This window comes from Pseudonaja textilis, chromosome 3, assembly GCF_049901715.1.
Source record: "Pseudonaja textilis isolate UNSWEBS1 chromosome 3, rPseTex1.2, whole genome shotgun sequence".
Taxonomy (NCBI): Eukaryota; Metazoa; Chordata; class Lepidosauria; order Squamata; family Elapidae; genus Pseudonaja; species Pseudonaja textilis.
This window is the reverse complement of record NC_141992.1, coordinates 101,349,927-101,367,025: the sequence shown is the minus strand read 5'-3', so window position 1 is coordinate 101,367,025 and position 17,099 is coordinate 101,349,927. Positions and strand designations below refer to the sequence as shown.

General features: G+C 39.0%; 1 protein-coding gene across 1 annotated transcript in view; it reads left to right on the top strand.

The window, feature by feature from the left end:
* Positions 1-1,090: 1,090 nt before the first annotated feature.
* The window catches only part of RABGAP1L (RAB GTPase activating protein 1 like), a 169,612-nt gene continuing 153,603 nt past the window's right edge, over positions 1,091-17,099 (top strand). Inside the window, exon 1 of the mRNA XM_026703343.2 lies at positions 1,091-1,603. The gene's annotated coding sequence lies outside the window, so the exon portion shown is untranslated. The remainder of the gene's footprint in view (positions 1,604-17,099) is intronic.

Here is a 17,099-nt window from a genome sequence, read left to right as displayed (position 1 = left end):
TATGTCTTGTATAATCAATTCCTTATAAATTCCTTGTAAACTGAAAATCAATTCCTTGTGTGTTCAATCACATTTGGACAATAAAGAATTCTATATTCTATTAATTGATACACCAGGTAGAAACACTATACAGAAGTGACATTTTAGACCGTATCACGTATACATTAAGGCTTTGGACCAGGGCTGTCAAACTCATGGCCCAAGGGAGGGACGTGGCTGGCTTAATGGAGGGGGAAAAGTTGTGATACATCACATGATGATGCCTTGACTGAGTTTGACACCCCTGCTTTGGACTATTGAGCTGTTTCGCCAGATGATACAGTTTTATATGTACACAAGGAAATTACTCATGGTTTCTCTTGATACCAATGTAATAATGTTTTGGTACAAAACTCAGGTAAAGAATACTGCATAGGAAGACTTAATTTGTTTTTACAATGCACTTAAAAACACTTGCTGCCAGAGAACGGAAGAGGTCCAGGGGCCTGAAAATTCATCAAGAGACACATTAAATTACACAGCTGGCTATTTTTAGGTGATTTTAAAGAAAATTGATTTTCATTACTGTGACCATGATTCTGATTCATAATAAGGCTATTAAAATACAGTAGTAACGAAATATCAAAAATATTATTTTCAGCTAAGTGAAAAAAATCCTTAAAAATTGCACCATTCATCAAACCCAGGTAGCAGCTGTAAAGAGAGATTCAACATTTCAGATTTAACCTTTTGCCCTTTGAGTTTCATGACAATTAGGCAGTTTTTACAAATCTAATACATTAACAAATACATAAAAATACGGTCCTGGATCTTTGGCTTGGCAGCAGAGTTTGTTCCTTGGTTCTGGTAATTTAAAAAAAAAACTTTTCTTAATTCTTGATAAAGCGAATTACACCCCCTTGAATTCAGACTCCACATTAGTGAGAATGCAAATCATTCTTTTAGCTGGTTTACTTCACGCAGCTTGAAGATGCTGAGTGTTTGAAGGAACGAAAGCTAAGAGCAATATTGCATTCTGAACTTTAGCTCCGGGGTAGACAATCGGAACGAGGCAGAGACTTAACCAAATCGAGTCGTGTCGGAGCACGAAAGGCGGAAGGAAGGATAATGAGGAAGGAGCATGGAGCCGCGATCCTGTTCTTTGATAACATTCGGGGCTCGATCCTGTAAGCCTCCCCAACTACTACCATTCCACCCTCCGTTGCTGGATTCTACCCTGTCAGTCACCCCAGAATAGTCCGGCGCGCCTTTACACGGGCCCTGAGGCGCCTGCGCAGTTGCCGTAATGTAAGCTTGGGCGGTTCCTCCTGCCGGCTTTGCTCCGCCGTTCACTTCTCCTCCGCCCCCTCCGCGGAATCGTCCTCGTCACCGCCGCCTTCAGCCGAGAGAGAGGAACGGAAGAGGCGCGCCTCCTCTTTTCCCTCCACGACGACAACGGTAGCGGCGGCGGCAGCAGCAGCAGCAGCGACACCCTCCCGAGGGAGCGAGCTCTGGGTGAGGGGCGACGGAGGCGAGGCTCGCTCTCCCACCGGGGGCGCTGTCTTGTCCGGCATGCGGAGTGGAGGTGATGTGCTAAAGAGAAAGGCGAAAAGGAACGTTATGAGTGAGTAGATCTTTGCTTGGAACCGCTGGCGAGCTTTCACGCCTTTGGGGCGGCTGAATCCAATTGCCTTTAGTGTATTCTGGCTTCGGGTCCTGAATTTAGGTTTCCTCTCCTCTCCGCTCCAGATCTTTTTTTTTTTTTTTGGGGGGGGGGGGCGGGAAATCACCGGACAGGCGCGTGGTGAAAGTAAATCGGTGCACTTCGTGGAGAGTTGACGTCTGCTCCGAGAAGGAGGTCCAGCCGCAGAGGAGCCCCGTCCCGAAATCTCTTTGGCCTTGTAATTGCTGTCCAAACAAGCTGAAGGGTGGCGACCTTAGGCAGCTCAAAGTGCGTGGGCTGCCGAAGTGAACTTTTGAGGTGCTTTACGCTCGTCGCGTACTTTATTTTATTTTGTTTTTAATGGAGAACTTGGCTAGGATGGAGCGTGGTTGCCGGTGATGCTCGCCTTTTCTTGCGGCTTAGTGAGTCCGCTTCAGAACGCGGTGGATGAGATCCGTGAGAAGGGAGGCACTTACAGGAGGGCACAATCGCGGCGTGCTTAAGGTGAACTTGAGCGATGCCCTAGTCTAGTGAGATACAGGAAATGCGTGATGAGAGGAGGGATGTCGTTCAGGCTTTTTTCCCCCGTGCAAAAAGCAGTGGTTTTTTTTTTATTTAAGTAAATGGTTTAGGTAGAGAAATAAATCGATTTTCTTTAGATATTATATTGCAATTCATTTGTAAAGATCCGAATATGGAAGTTTAATAAAATTCTAACAAATCTTGGGTACACTTAGTTGAACTAACTGTGTAAACTGTGTTATTTACAGACAGAGAAGTGAACATAAAAAACAAGTATAAACTGGATCTAAATGCAATATGTAAGACTAGTTAATTTTGTTTTTGCTGAAATTTACATGCATGTTAGCCTTGGAGTTATGATAGGAAAGTCAGACTCCAGGAGCAGGATTTTGCCAGTATTTCAGGGTGGACTGAGTTCTGTGAATTAATATATGTTAAAATATGAATGAACAGTTGTCATATTTGTATAATTGCATTTAAAGGCAAATCTTATTAAAAGGCTTTAGAATTGGTCAAGATTTTTTATAAAGACTCATTTGCAGGCAAAATATTGATTTATCTAATTAACATAATTGCCCAATTCACACATAGGTAGGCTAATTATGGTTTGTTGTATTGTGGAAATACAATGAACCCTAATTAGCCTATGTATATGTGAACTCAGCAATACTCTCTTATTGTGATAAAATATAAATGTCATGAAAGTAATCCTAAGAAATATATTTGAAGCAGGCATTCTGAAAATGAATCTAGAGATGTATTCATACTGTAGATACTTTTATGATGAAGAGATAGCCAGTTTGGTATAGTGGTTAAGGGACTGGCCTAGAAACCAGGAGACCAAATCCTAAGCTTCCCTTAGGCATGAAAGCTAGCCCAGTGCTGACTCTGAGACAGCCCAATCCACCTCACAGGATTGTGGTGGGGAAAATACGCAACAGTATTAACTACATTCATTGCCTTAAGTTGAGTGTGTGTGTAGATATAAAAATTATTAATTTAATAGGAACTTATATCCCTGATAATTTGGTTCTGAAGAACATTTATTGAAGCAAGTTTTCTAGTCTAACTAGGATTCAGGGAGTTACATTCCCAACATATTTAGAGCTGCCAAGTTATAGAAGGCTGTTTAAAACTTTTGCTTTACTGTTGAAAAGAAACAGGATTTATACTGTAGTGCAAATCTGTGTGTGTTATGAACAGGAGAATCTACTGGAGCAGCTTTCCCACCCATTATAAATAAAGTATCTTGCATTGGAATGCAATGGAATGGCTGTAAATGCTAATAAAGCCTAATTGAATGTGCTAGTTGAACATTAGAGTGCATGCTTCAAACGGAAGATTTATGCTTTTTCCTTCATATTTCTAATGAATGATTTTTAGTCATAGGCCTGAAAATGCTCCATTTAAAACCTTGAAGAACCATATGGGGATAGATAGCATTGAACTGACTGGCTCAAATGTTCATTCAGTGTGATATATGTACATTTATATCTTGTGCCAAAAGTATTCAACTTCGTTTGGTACATACTGAGGTTGCAGGCATGCTTTCAGTGTTTGAAGTTAATTTTTAATAAGTTAACTTAAGCAAATGTACCACTACCAACATTCATAAATATGGTTTAAATTTAAAATATGTAGCAGGTTTGTAGTTCCTAATATATAAGAATTTATTACTGGTGACATGGATCAAGAATAAGACATGGCATGTCCTGTGATAGTTTAAAGTCCAGTGCGTGCTGTGATGTTTCTAATCTGCAGCAGCCTATTTCTTAGAGTAACCTTTGCCATTTGTAATAGCAATCACTCCCCTCATTTAAGTTTTTTAAAATATTGCATAAGACCTAAAAGACCTATTTCAAAAACATTTCATGTTGTTACTTCACTGATTTCTAATTCTCTAATAATTCACAACAGATTATCAAACCAGATCAGTTTCAGTGGGAAAATAAAAATATCTGAATTGATTTTAAGTATATTTTTTAAATCAAGCACCTTTGTATTGTTGAGAGTCTATATATTAGAGATATTTTAGCATAGAGGAAATATCTTAATGCTCTTAAATCCTGAACACTGATACTTTTTATGTTTTGCAAGGAAAACCTTGTAATTATTCCATAATATTAGGTATGTTCACCTCCTTAAATTATATATAAAAAGGTAGGATAAAAGGTAGAAGTAGAAGAAACATAGCATGGATAAACATACATAGTGAGATAAACCAACCCTCAACAATTGTAAAATTAACGTTTTTCCAGAACTATTTTCCCTGCTTCTTAGGAATAAAAAAATTCTTAAAGCTTTTCATTTTTTATTAGCCTTAACTTTTATGTGATTATTATTTTCCTATTATTCCAGTATTAGTGATATTGAAAAATAATATATTTTTGTGAATTTTTACTTCAGAATGTAATATTTATGTCTGAAAAACATGGATAGAATTATCCTGTTCTTTGCTGTACTGTATAGAAATTACTATATGAGCTTTTCAAAATATACTATTTCAAAATATATTATTTAAGGAATAGAACTAATAGAGGGAAGGAATTGAAGATTGTGTATAATAGAAAGAAATGGTGTAGTAGGAATTAAGATTGTGGAAGGATATGGTGGTGGGCCTAGAGTTGAAAAATGGAGGTAAAATTGTTCAATTAGCAGCCATTATTTTATCCTGAGCATCGGAAGGAACAGACTGATCTGGAAAATTAGAATCTCCCTACTTTCTTTATAGAATGTGAATTATAGATCCCCAAAAGAAAGCATAGATCCTATCTAATTTACCAGAAAATAAATTTGCATATTTAGTTGTTTTTTCCCCAGGAACACATTGCGGTAATATGGCTTACTTTCAGATTTGGTCAGAATAGAACGAAACAACACAGAGCTAATCTTTAATAAGCATGAGATATTTTTTCTTGTACTTTGAATGTCAGTTAGCTGTATGCACCTCTCAACTGATGTTTTCTTATTTTAATGGTGAATGCCAACAATTCATATGATACTTCTATCACTGTGGCCTAACAAATTTGTGAAAATTCTCACAAAGAAGAACAACATGACCACAAAGCAGCACACTTTCCATTTTGTCTAACTTGCAAAAAGAGGGCCTTCATTTTCTCTAAAATTGTTCATTATGTAGGAAAGGCTCAAGAAAAGGCATTGAAGGGTTTGAATTCTGTCTATAAATAGAGCTTATGGTTGAAACTTTAGTTTCTAGCATTCTTTCATTATGGCTTACAATTTTCTACAATAAAAATAAGTTACCGGGTGTTTTTGGATTCCATTCCTCTTTTGCCAGCTGAAGCTTGACAGAATGTCTTTACAAACATGAACTGAGAGACCAGGTTGGGAACCTCTGCTTCACAAAGACAGAGTCAGTTGGAACATGAGATATGAAAATATGACAACCAAAAATGATATGAAATTGTGAGAATATAAAGTTTAAAAAAAGATATTGCATATTTAGGAATAGATGAGCTTAGGGTGTAATGGAACATTTCAGTCCAGATAATTGCACAGTTTACTATCTGTGCCTGAAACCACAGAAAGAAATAGAAATAATTGCTATATCTCAATAAATAATAAGATTATGCCATTGCAGCAAGTGGATATGAAATGAACACCACTGTTTACCATAAGACATTGATAAATCATTGAGCAAATTGCAAGAGGTGTTAAGTCGGGGTGGGCTGCTACTGATTCGCACCGGTTCAGGTGAACCGGTAGCTAATTTGATCATTTTTAATTACTGGTTCAGCGAACCAGTAAATCCCACCTCTGGTTGGCCCCGCCCACCCTACACTTCCCCTTCTAGGAGTCCCCACGTGGCCCGTTTTGGATGCCAGGTAAGTACAGGGCCTGCATGGAGGCTTGGGGAGGGCAAAAAATGGGCCTCCTGGAGGTGCTGGAAGGCTGGAAATGGGCCCGTTTCTGGCCTCTGAAGGAATTCCAGAGCTTGGGGGAGGCCATTTTCACCCTCCTGGAGGTTCGGGGAAAGCCTCTGGAGCCTGGGAAGGGCAAAAATGCCCCCCCCCCGTGGTGCAGGGAGCCAACTAGGCCACAGCCACCATGGCCGCGGCAACCCAGCAACCGGGCAGAGAACTGGTTGCTGAAATTTTTGAAGCCCACCCTTGTGGTAAGTGCAATATCAAAGAAGGACATTGTATTGTTAATGGGCTTCCCAGTGTTAATATATGACAGATGAACAGTTAGAAAGTGAAAAAAATAGCCCATCATGAAATTATAAATTCAAAGCTGATCCCTAATAGTTTTGTGGACTGCAAGAAGAGCTAGTCAGTCAATCCTGGGCTCAATGGCTGAGAGGCCCTTGAGATAGTTATCAGCAAATACAAAATATATATTCTACCTATTTGTTATGTGCATGGATGAAGGGTTAGAAAAATATGTACAATGCTTAATGTGGTTGAAATAGAGAAAAGAGGATATGTTGAATGGCTAAGAACAGAGGCTAAAGGAATGTTCTTGAAAAAAATCTTCAAGTATGTGATGCTAAACATTTTGGTTTGAAATGTTCTCACTGAAACTACTATTTCAAATATAAAGCATGTTGCTTCAAGCATTTAGGAAGCTTTAATTCTAAACATTCAGTTTTGAAGAACATTTGAAACACTAGATGTTCCTTACAATGGATTATCTTCCAAACATCTATACAGGAATAATTTTGCACAACTCTTGACTAATTAATGGAGATATCAGGCTGATGGGATTAGTCTATATAAGCAGTAATGTAGGTTGGCTTTTAAATTATGCTTAATTAGGATAATTAAATTTGCATAACTAATATGCATTGTTTTTCATGTTTAAGGCAACACTGGCAATGTTCTAAAATGTAATACCTAAATATCAAGATTTTAATATTGTGACCATATGAATTTACACTTTTGTTTGAAAATTTATTGATGTTATTTTTCTATTCTTTCAAAAGCAAAGATATCTCTGGGGATCTCTTTTTGTTACTAGTATGATGGCAAGTATCATGTTTTTATAAGATGGTTCTCTCCCACATGTCGTAGTGACATTTGGTGTTATGAAAAAGATTCAGGAGAAATGCCATGTAGGGGGACAAGGGGAAGCTACTGATGGGGAAGTATAGAATTCTGGGATGAAGCCTGTAACTGCATGGCCAACATAAGTGCTTGGGTGCCAGAAGCTCAATTTTGATCAAAATCTTATCTAAGTCAGTCAGTTTATCATAGAAACCTTCTGTTTTAGAATCTTTATCATACCTTGAATGTATTTGCGCATATGAAAACCAATTCATCTTTATACCTTTTTCCTCTAGTTTTTGTATAGATTTAAGTTCACCCTTTTCATTCAATATTTCACCATATCTAACAGTTTGTTCCTTTTTGTATATTATAGGATAAGAAAATGCTTCAATAGTTGATAGCCAGACTGGAATTTTCAAATAGCATTGTCTTTTAATCTTCTCCCAATTTAACCACAGAGACTCCCGTATATAATGTCTTCTAAAGTACCCCTGTATTTTAGTTCCTTTATACCATAAAAAAGCATGCCACCCCAACAACAGGTCATGTCCTTCTAGTGTCAACAATCTAGTATTTCTTAATGTTATCCATTCCTTAACCCACATCAAATTTGTAGCTTGGTAATACAACCCCCAATTAGGCAAACCAAATCCTCCTCTTATTCTAGCATCTTGCAAAAGTTTTAACTTTATTCTCGCTTTCTTACCTTGCCATATATATTTCAACACAATTTTATTTAAATCTTCAAAGTAGTCTTTTCCAAGCCTAATTGGAATTGTTTGAAACAAATATAAAATCCTGGGTAATATATTCACCTTGATTGTTGATATTCTCCCTATTAATGACAGTTGTAAATTTTCCCATTTCGCCAAATCTAGTGCTATCTGCTGTTTAAGTTTAATATAATTATTCTCTTTTAGTGTACTGCATCTTGCTGTCAAGTATATCCTCAAGTACTTGATCTTATTCGTGACTTGAATTTTCAGTAGGTCTGCCAATTCTTCCTTTTGTCTTGATAGCATATTCTTTGTCAAGATCTTTGTCTTATCTTTATTTGTTTTCAAACCAGCCACCTTTCCATATGTCTCTATCTTTTCTATCAATTTTGATGCTGTTTCTAGTGGGTCTTCTAACATGAAAACCAGATCATCTACAAATGCTTGCAACTTAAATTCTTCCTTTTTAATTTTCATCCCTTTTATATTCTTTTCATCTCTAATATTTCTATTTAGCACTTCCAAAGTTAACACAAACAACAGAGGTGATAGTGGGCACCCTTGTCTTGTTCCTTTTCTTATATTGATAGATTCTGTCAGTTCTCCCTCTATCATTACCTTTGCTGTCTGCTTATGATATATAGCTTCTATTGCTTGAATAAATTTTCTAGAAAAGCCCGTCTGTTCCAGCAGTAATAACATGAATCACCAATTCACATTATCAAATGCCTTCTGTGCATCTAGAAATATCAAAGCCATTTGTTTTTCAGGATGTGCCACGTAGTATTCCAAAGTTTCCAAGATTACTCTCATATTGTCTTTGATTTGTCTCTTTGGCAGAAATCCATTTTGGTCAGGATGAATAAAATTATTTAAATATTTTTTAAGTCTTTCTGCCAATATTGAAGAAAATATTTTATAATCTGCGTTTAGTGGGGAGATAGGTCTATAGTTCTTGATTTGTAATGGATAGGACTCTTTTGGAACAAGTGTGATATAAGCTTCTGGCCATGATTTAGGTATCCTCTTCTTTAACACAACTTCATTCATAACTTCTAGCAATGGAAAATTCAATGATTCTTGTAATGTTTTGTAAAATTCTGCCGGAAGTCCATCTGGGCCTGGTGCCTTTCCATTATTTTGTTTCTTAAGTGCTTCAGTTAACTCCATCATCATTATATTGCTTTCTAACATTGTTTCAATCTCTTTATGTATCTGGGGTAAATTAGCATTCTGTAAATACTGTTTAACTCTTTCCTCATCAATATTCTCTTGTGTGTATAGTTTCCCATAATAATCTCCACTAATTTCCTTATTCTCTTTACTACCATAGCAAACTTGGCCTTGGTCATCTATTAATTGCAATATTTTCCTTGATTCTTTCTTCTTTCTCAATTTATATGCTAACCATCTACCTGGTTTATTTGCATCTTCAAAATAGTTCTGTTTGGCACCTCTAATTTTTTGTGCTAATTCTTCTTTTTCTATTAGACCCATTTTATGTTTGGTTATATCCATTTTTAGCTTAATGTCCTTTCTCTGTGGCACTTTCTGTAGCTCTCTTTCAAGTCCTTCATACTCATCTTCTAATGCCTTAGAGGCTAATCTTTTCATAGTATTTCTGTCAGCCTTCAAGATCTTCTACTACTGCTTTGCATCTTTTGGCTGGGATGAAGCCTGTAACTGGATAGCCAGCATAAGTGCTTGGGTGCCAGAAGCTCAATTTTGATCTGAGTGATTTCCCCTCCCCACAGTGTTATGGGAGTCTGAGATAGTCGAGCATGATGGTGAGTATGGTGGTGGTGGAGGAATGGATCTTCCGCACCATATTTTGTGATATGTGGGAAATTTTCGAAATCACTTAGAAGAAGACGCAGCAACATTCTTGTCTTTAAAAAGCCTCAACTCTTGAGGGAAGCTCTGGGAAGTAATCAAAACAGCCCAGGAAACAGCAACAAGTTGTGCTGTTGCTTGATGATAAAACATCATCGAGGAAAGAAAAATGTGTGTCTAATCTTTAAAATGATAGGGCACTTGTTGCCTCCTGTGATTGGAATCCATAAACATGAGATGGAAATGTGTGGGGAATTCAATCTTGGCTGAGGAAGAAGGAGAGAAAAATTAAAAACTTGAGCTACAGAGACCCAACCTTTAATCATTACTAAGGCTAACAATTACCAGAAGGGTTAAGAGTACACCCAAATAGTGTTGGCTGAGATTGCTTCAAAACAAAACAAAACAAAACACCAGATAACATTTTGTTTATTTGTATTCCATCCCGCCTTTATTATTCTTACAAATAATTCAAGGCAGCAAATATATCCAACACATCTTCCTCCTCCTATTTTCCCCACAACAACCTTGTGAGATGGATTATGCTGAGAGAGAGTGACTGCCCAAAGTCACCCAGCTGGCTTTCGTGGTTTAAGGTGGGACTAGAATTACCGATCCTACACACTTTGCACAATTATATCACCAATTGTGGCCTTTCTTTGGATCATAAAACTTTACTGCATCACCCGTGTATTTGTCACCTCTTGATTATTACAATGCATTCTACAGCTGGGCTTCCCCTAAAGACCAGCTGGAAACTTCAGCTGGTGCAACAAATGTTTTCCTCCTCCATTATAGAAGAAATCCAATTAACAGAGATAAATAAACTCAAGTACAATTTAACAAACTGTCAGATCCTTGACCATATATAATTAAAAATCACCTAATGAAAGATCGGTTATCAATAAAGTATTGTTAAATTACTAAAATACTTTATCGGACTTGTCTCAATTTTTCACAAAATAATTCAATAATAATAGTAATTGGAAAAATATATACTGTATTTTAAAATAGCATACATCTGTATCTTTTTCCAAAAAACATTCTACTTAATTTGCAAGAATTTGTGCCATTGTATGAGTCATTGAATAATTGTGAATGCATAATGCATAATAATGGCATTTGAGAGCCAATTTGGTATAACCAGTTAAGGCACCAAGGTTCCTAGTAACTGGGAGACCGTGAGTTCTAGTCCCATCTTGTCCCCAAACCAACTGGGTAATCTTGGGACAGTTATGGAAGAAAACCATGGCAAACCACTTCTAAAACCTTGCCAAGAAAAACGTAGAGATTTATTCAGGCAGTTGCCAGGAGTCAGTACTGACTTGAAGGTGTGCAATTGTGTGCACGCACCTACATGCTCAAACAGATATCTACCTCCTCCTTGGAACACTTCTCTGTCAGGTGTTTTCTATCATTACTTGAGCCTCTCTTCTGGTGTCTGTTTGGATGACAGCAATTTGTATTAAATTTCTGCCCTGCCAGTTAAACACAATTCTCTTTAAGTTTAGTAATCAGAAATAATCTGTATTCATAGCTTAGGGGGAAATACAAATGTTGCAGCCATTTTCCAGTTCAGCAGTTTTCTGATTCTGACTGGCTGACCAACTTGTGCTCAAGGTGATAGAGAGTGAGAAGTCTGCTGAGACATTATTAGGCACCTTGGAGCTAAAACCATTTGGGCTAAGAATAGAATTTGGAATTGTAAATTTAAAAATGAGATCTCTCTTTGGACCCTAACTGTTCTCAAGAGAATAATAAATGGGGAATGAAGTAAGAGATTATGTAGAAAGGAGATCAGAAAGAGAAGTCAGCTAGGTTATGATTCTGTGATGTTCTTCACTGTCTTTGGTTGTTGGTTTGTCTATTACACATAAATTTGGCCTTTGTAGTCTTCAGGAATTAATTAAAAACTGACATATCCTTTTGCAAATCCTCGTTCCCATAAGTGAGCTAACATAATAAGTAAGTCACATTAGAAAAAAATATTAGTGAAAATATTTTTCAGTATAGTATTAATATGATGGCAATGCCTCACCTGAAAAATAAAAAGTAAGGCACAAAATTATTTTATACATTAAAATTTAAAAACATAATTTAAAACATTTTATGACCTCAAACCAATTAAGAAAAAAAAAAACTACACCCTTTTATTATTTTTGCTTTTTTAAAAAAGTGGAATGATCACTTAAAGCTTGATCCTATGAATAAAACAACTCTAAATATTGCTGGAAAGTTTTCTTTTACACTTTGTTGGAAAGGGAAAACAACAATAGTTCCAAATGCTGACAGATCACACAATCAACAATCCATTGTTGCAAATCAGTTATAAAGTTATTGTTTTAATAATGTATAGTAATTATTTTGTCCATCTCCCAGGCATGAAAAGCCCAGCATTCTTGGTTTCTTAATAGAATCCAAGTTCTGGAGAAATAGTTTTAAAATTACTTAACAACCCCTTGCTTAGAAACAGAAATTCTAGTCCAAATTATGCTTGAACGTTGAGGACTACCTGAAAAAGATTGTCAATATATAGTGGCAAAAAGAGTTTGTTAATATCTTTAGAACTTATCCATAATCTGATTTTAAAATTAATCCGATAAGCAGATAAAGAGATTGAGCAAACCACACTCAAAACAACATACAGTGTCATGTCTTTATTGAAAATATTGAGCAAGTGATCACCATCTGGTGGAATTCCCCAAGGCTTTAGATTTGGAAGCTGCTGGTAACCTGTTTCAAGCAGCAATAAATTCACTTAAATGTTTCCTTAATTTGTTGATCAATCCTGCACATTGGTTTGGAGGGATTTTGATGCATTCCTCTTTAAGGTATTTTTGAGCTGTCTTGTATGAATTACATACTTTGGTCTTGCCACAACATTTTACTTGGGCTAAGGTCAGAACATTCCAAAAAATGAAATGTCTTTTGCTTCAGCCATTTGGTTGTAAATTTACTTGTTAGTTCTCATGTTACCTTATTCACATTATTTAAGCTTCAGCTCACAAATACCTTGACATTCTCCTATGGAATTTGCTGACAGAATCCAGAATCCATTGTTCCCTCCATGATTAGGAGTTCTCCAGAACCTGAGGCATATTGACATTGCCCTGCTTTTTCTGGAACACTGGATGTTAAGGATTTAGACAATAGCTTCATATCTTGCATTGCATCTAGGTCAATTAAAAGAAGCATAAAACATCTGCTATTTTTAATCCAAATGTATAACGGTTATTTTTACATTTTCATTGCTTTATAAGAGGAACAACATCTAATATTCACTCCCAAATATATTTATATAATTAATGCTCTTTAACCATTTGTTTGATTGAAGAACATGCCACATAATCAGTAAATTTGATTGAAGAACATGCCACATAATCAGTAAATTTGTTGTATTGTAAATGTATGTATTTGTTTAAAGCATTTTAATAAAGATTTTGGAGCTTGGAATGATTTTCTAGACCAGTGGTTCCCAAACTTTTTCAGTTCACTGCCCCCTTGGTGCTACAAACTTATCCTTGGCCCCCACCCAGGGGTGGGATTCAAATTTCTGTGGGCGTGGCCTAATTTGAGGGTATAGCTTGCTGTCACGTGACTGGGTGGGTGTGGCTTGCTGGTCATGTGACTGGGTGGGTGTAGCTTCCTGGTCACATGACTGGCTGGGCATGGCTTGCTGGTCATATGACTGGGTAGATGTGGTTTGGTGGTCATGTGTCTAGGTAGGCATGGCCAGGTGACTGGCTGGTTGTTTAGCAAGTGTTCTAATTTATGACTGGCCTCTCCAGAGATACTTGACCTGTTTTTGGAGTTTTGACAGCCACGCATACACATGCACACACACTCCCTTCTAACCCTTCTAACCCTGCTGGAGTAGGTCATTGGACTAGAATCGGCAAAGCATCTCTGATTAGATTCTAGTAGTGAATAAAATCTAATCAGAGATGCTTTGCCGATTCTTGTTGATTTGTTTTATTTGTATCTCTTTATTTTATGTTGCTGAATTTTATTGACATGTGTGTCCCTTCTTGTGCACAACCCAGAAGCTTTTGTGATTCTTTGAAGCAAAAATTACTGACCTCTGGCTTTGCTCTACTTTTCAAATGTGCTGCCACTGCTGCGTTCTAGATGCCGGCCCTGCAGGTCCACCCCATTGAGCCCACTGCACTGGAGGGACCTACTCAAGCAAGTCAAGTCAATGGGGTGAGCCTGAGAGAGGGAAAGAGAGAGAGAGAAAGAGAGAAGGAAGAAAAGAAAAGGGAGAAAGGGAAAGAAGGAAAAGGGGACAAAGAAAGAGAGGGGGATGGAAGGAAGGGATAGAAAGAAAAAGAAATAAAGAAGGAGGGAGGGCGGGAGGAGAAAGAGTATGAGATATCTATTCTAGTCCAATCACCTGCTCCAGCAGGGTTAGAAGGGAGTGTGTGTGTGTGTGTGTGTGTGTGTTCTCCTTGTAACTTATCAGTACATTTTAGTTTTTGCCTTCAGAACTGGCACTGTAATACATTGGGGAAAAATAATTTTTAGGGTGGAGATCTGGTCCAATGGATCCTGTTTAAAGCCTCAACAAAATGTGAGAGCTTCCTGATAGTCTTGACCATGTTTCGGCCACAAAACCTTTAATACAAGCCAAAGATGTTTCAATGTGCTGGCAAAGATGTTACAGTGTGGAAAAGGACCTCAGTCTAAACTCGGCCTCATTTCAATCTGATGCATCAGCTCTCTCTCTCTCTCTTTTTCTCTTTTTCTTTCTCTCTCTCTCTCTCTCCCTCCCTCCCAGACTGGCTTTGCTCTACTTTCCTGATGTGCCTGCGGGGCTGGCACTTCGAACATGGATGGATGGATGGATGGATAGATGGATGGATAGAGAGAGAGAGACAGAGAGAGACAGGTAGGTAGATAGATAGGTAGATAGATAGGTAGGCAGGCAAGCAGGCAGGCAGACCTTTTGGATGACTGTATGAATAGGTAGGTAGGTAGATAGATTGGTAGGTAGGTAGATTGATAGATAAGTAGGTAGGTAGATCTATATTGGTAGGTAGGTAGGTAGGTAGACAGAAAGACAGGCAGGTAGGTTGGCAGGAAGGAAGGCAGACAGACAGACCTTTTGGATGCATGGATGGATAGATAGATCTATATTGGTAGATAGGTAGGTAAGTAGGTAGACAGAAAGAAAGCAGGCAGACAGGTAGGTAGGCAGGAAGACAGGCAGACAGGCTTTTGGATGGATGGATGGATGGATGGACAGACGGACAGAAAGAATGCGACAGCACTTTGGGAAAGTAGAACAAAGCCAGAGTGGGAATTGAAGTCCATACTAGTTGCCAAGGTTGAGAAACATGGATATATCAACCCAGCCATTCTGGTTAGAGTTTAGCATGCTGTTTGATTCTGGCTTAGTCAATAAACCATGGCGAAGTTCTTCCTGCTCCTTAATGCAGCTGCCCCTCTGTCCCTTCTCCAGCCCCAGTTCTTTCTTTGGCATCCAATTTTGTAATGCAAATCTCCCTGAGGCAGTGATGCGGCTGACTTCACCCTCTTTGTTGCGACCCAAGGTCCACTTCCATCAGGCCAAGCAAGGGGAGGTGCTCTGCACATGCTCAGAGACTCCCAACTTCAGGGAAGTGCTCCACCCATGTTTATACTCTGCCTGGGAGGAGGAAGTCGTGAGGAAGCAGCCTAGACCGGCGGAGGGGAGGCGGAGGGAGTGATCACTTGGAAAGCAAGCAAGCAAGCGCACGGCTCGGTCAGAAGAATTGGGCTGCAGAGGGAGGCTAGGTTCTAGGTCCGGGCTGGCTGCATAGAGCCAAACTGAACTGAGCCACATGCCTTGGAGAGCCGCAGCTGCGCCCACCTGCATCCTGTGCGCAAGCCCGGCTGGCTGGAGAGGTGGAGTCTGGGCAGGTGCTGCGCACTCCCTTGTTTTCCTCTGTGGAAGGTGGCTCTAATACTGGACTACCCACCCCTTCCACTGCGTGCCTTGGGAGGGTTTTGCTTTCAGGCCTTCTGGCATGCCTCTGCTGCTTCCACCAGAGAGGGCAGCCTGCAAGCTAAGGTGCCCCCTGTCCGCCACCTCCCACCTCTCCCCCCCAGGCTTGGCAAGGCTTGCCATGTGAGTTCCGCATTTGAGGTGCCGGCTACAGAGTGATTAAACAATCAATGGGTTGCATGGCTGGCAGTCAGTGAGCCTGCAGGGCCGGTGCTTTGAATTCCCCCCTGCCGCCTCTTAGTGCCCCCCTGCCAGCCTCCTTGCCTCTTAGCGCCCCCCTAAGGCATCCCACTGGTACCGCCCAAATTTGGGAACTACTGTTCTAGACTATTTTGTAATTCATAATATAGTAAACTAGTTGAATTTTTAATGCATCACTATTAATAAATCAGAAAGTTATTAGTGCTCATTTGAATTTTAAAAATGCTGCTTGGAAGAACAACTATATATTTAAAATTGTAAATAAAAAGAGAGTTCTAGTGTCATATCTACTAAATTGTGAGATCACCAAATAATATGCAAATTTTCTAATTTCATTCCTGGGCTTTACATGCACTCTGTAGAAGGCAGCCATATGTAGAATAACAGACCATTGTCTGTATCACATATGAGAGGCAGATTGTAGATGTATTTATGAAGTTGTTAAATATCTGTATTTTACAAAGTATGATGTGTTGGGTTTTCCATTCTCCAAATACTGTACTTTTGGATACTATAAAATTATACTTGTAGAAGACTGTGATCTAAAAGATTTTAGTAACAAAAAGATTCATACATAATGACTAATTGGAAGTAATTTTGCTGTTAGTTTTGATTCTTGTGGCAAAAAGAATTAGAATTTTGAGTTTTGAAATGGACTTTACTTTGCTGATGGATTTTGTTTTGATGTCTAGAAAGAATAGGTTATAGCCATGATGGAGAACCACAGGTGGCATGCAGAGCCATTTGTGCGGGCATGCGAGCCCCAGGCAAACTTACCTGCACTGTGCATGCGTATGCTTCCCAGCTGATTTTTGGCCTATTTGAAGCCGTTTTCGCCCTCCCGGAGGCTCTAGGCTCCAGAGGCTTCCCTTGAGCCCCCGGGAGGGCAAAAATGGCCTTCCCGGGGCTCCAGAGGCCCTCCAGAGGCTAAAAGCGGGCACTTCTGGTATTTCCAGAAGACCCATTTTATGGCCTTCCAAGGCTTCAGAGGCTTTCCTTAAGCCTCTGGGAGGGCAAAAATGCCCCCAAATGCACCGAAAATCAGCTGGGAAGCACGCATATGTGCAGTGTAGGTAAGGGGGGGGCACAGTGTTGTGCGTGCATATGCTGGGGGGCAGGGCACATTGCATTGTGGGTGCCAGCATGCATGGGCACTATTGTGCGCACGTGTGCTTTCGGCATACCACAAC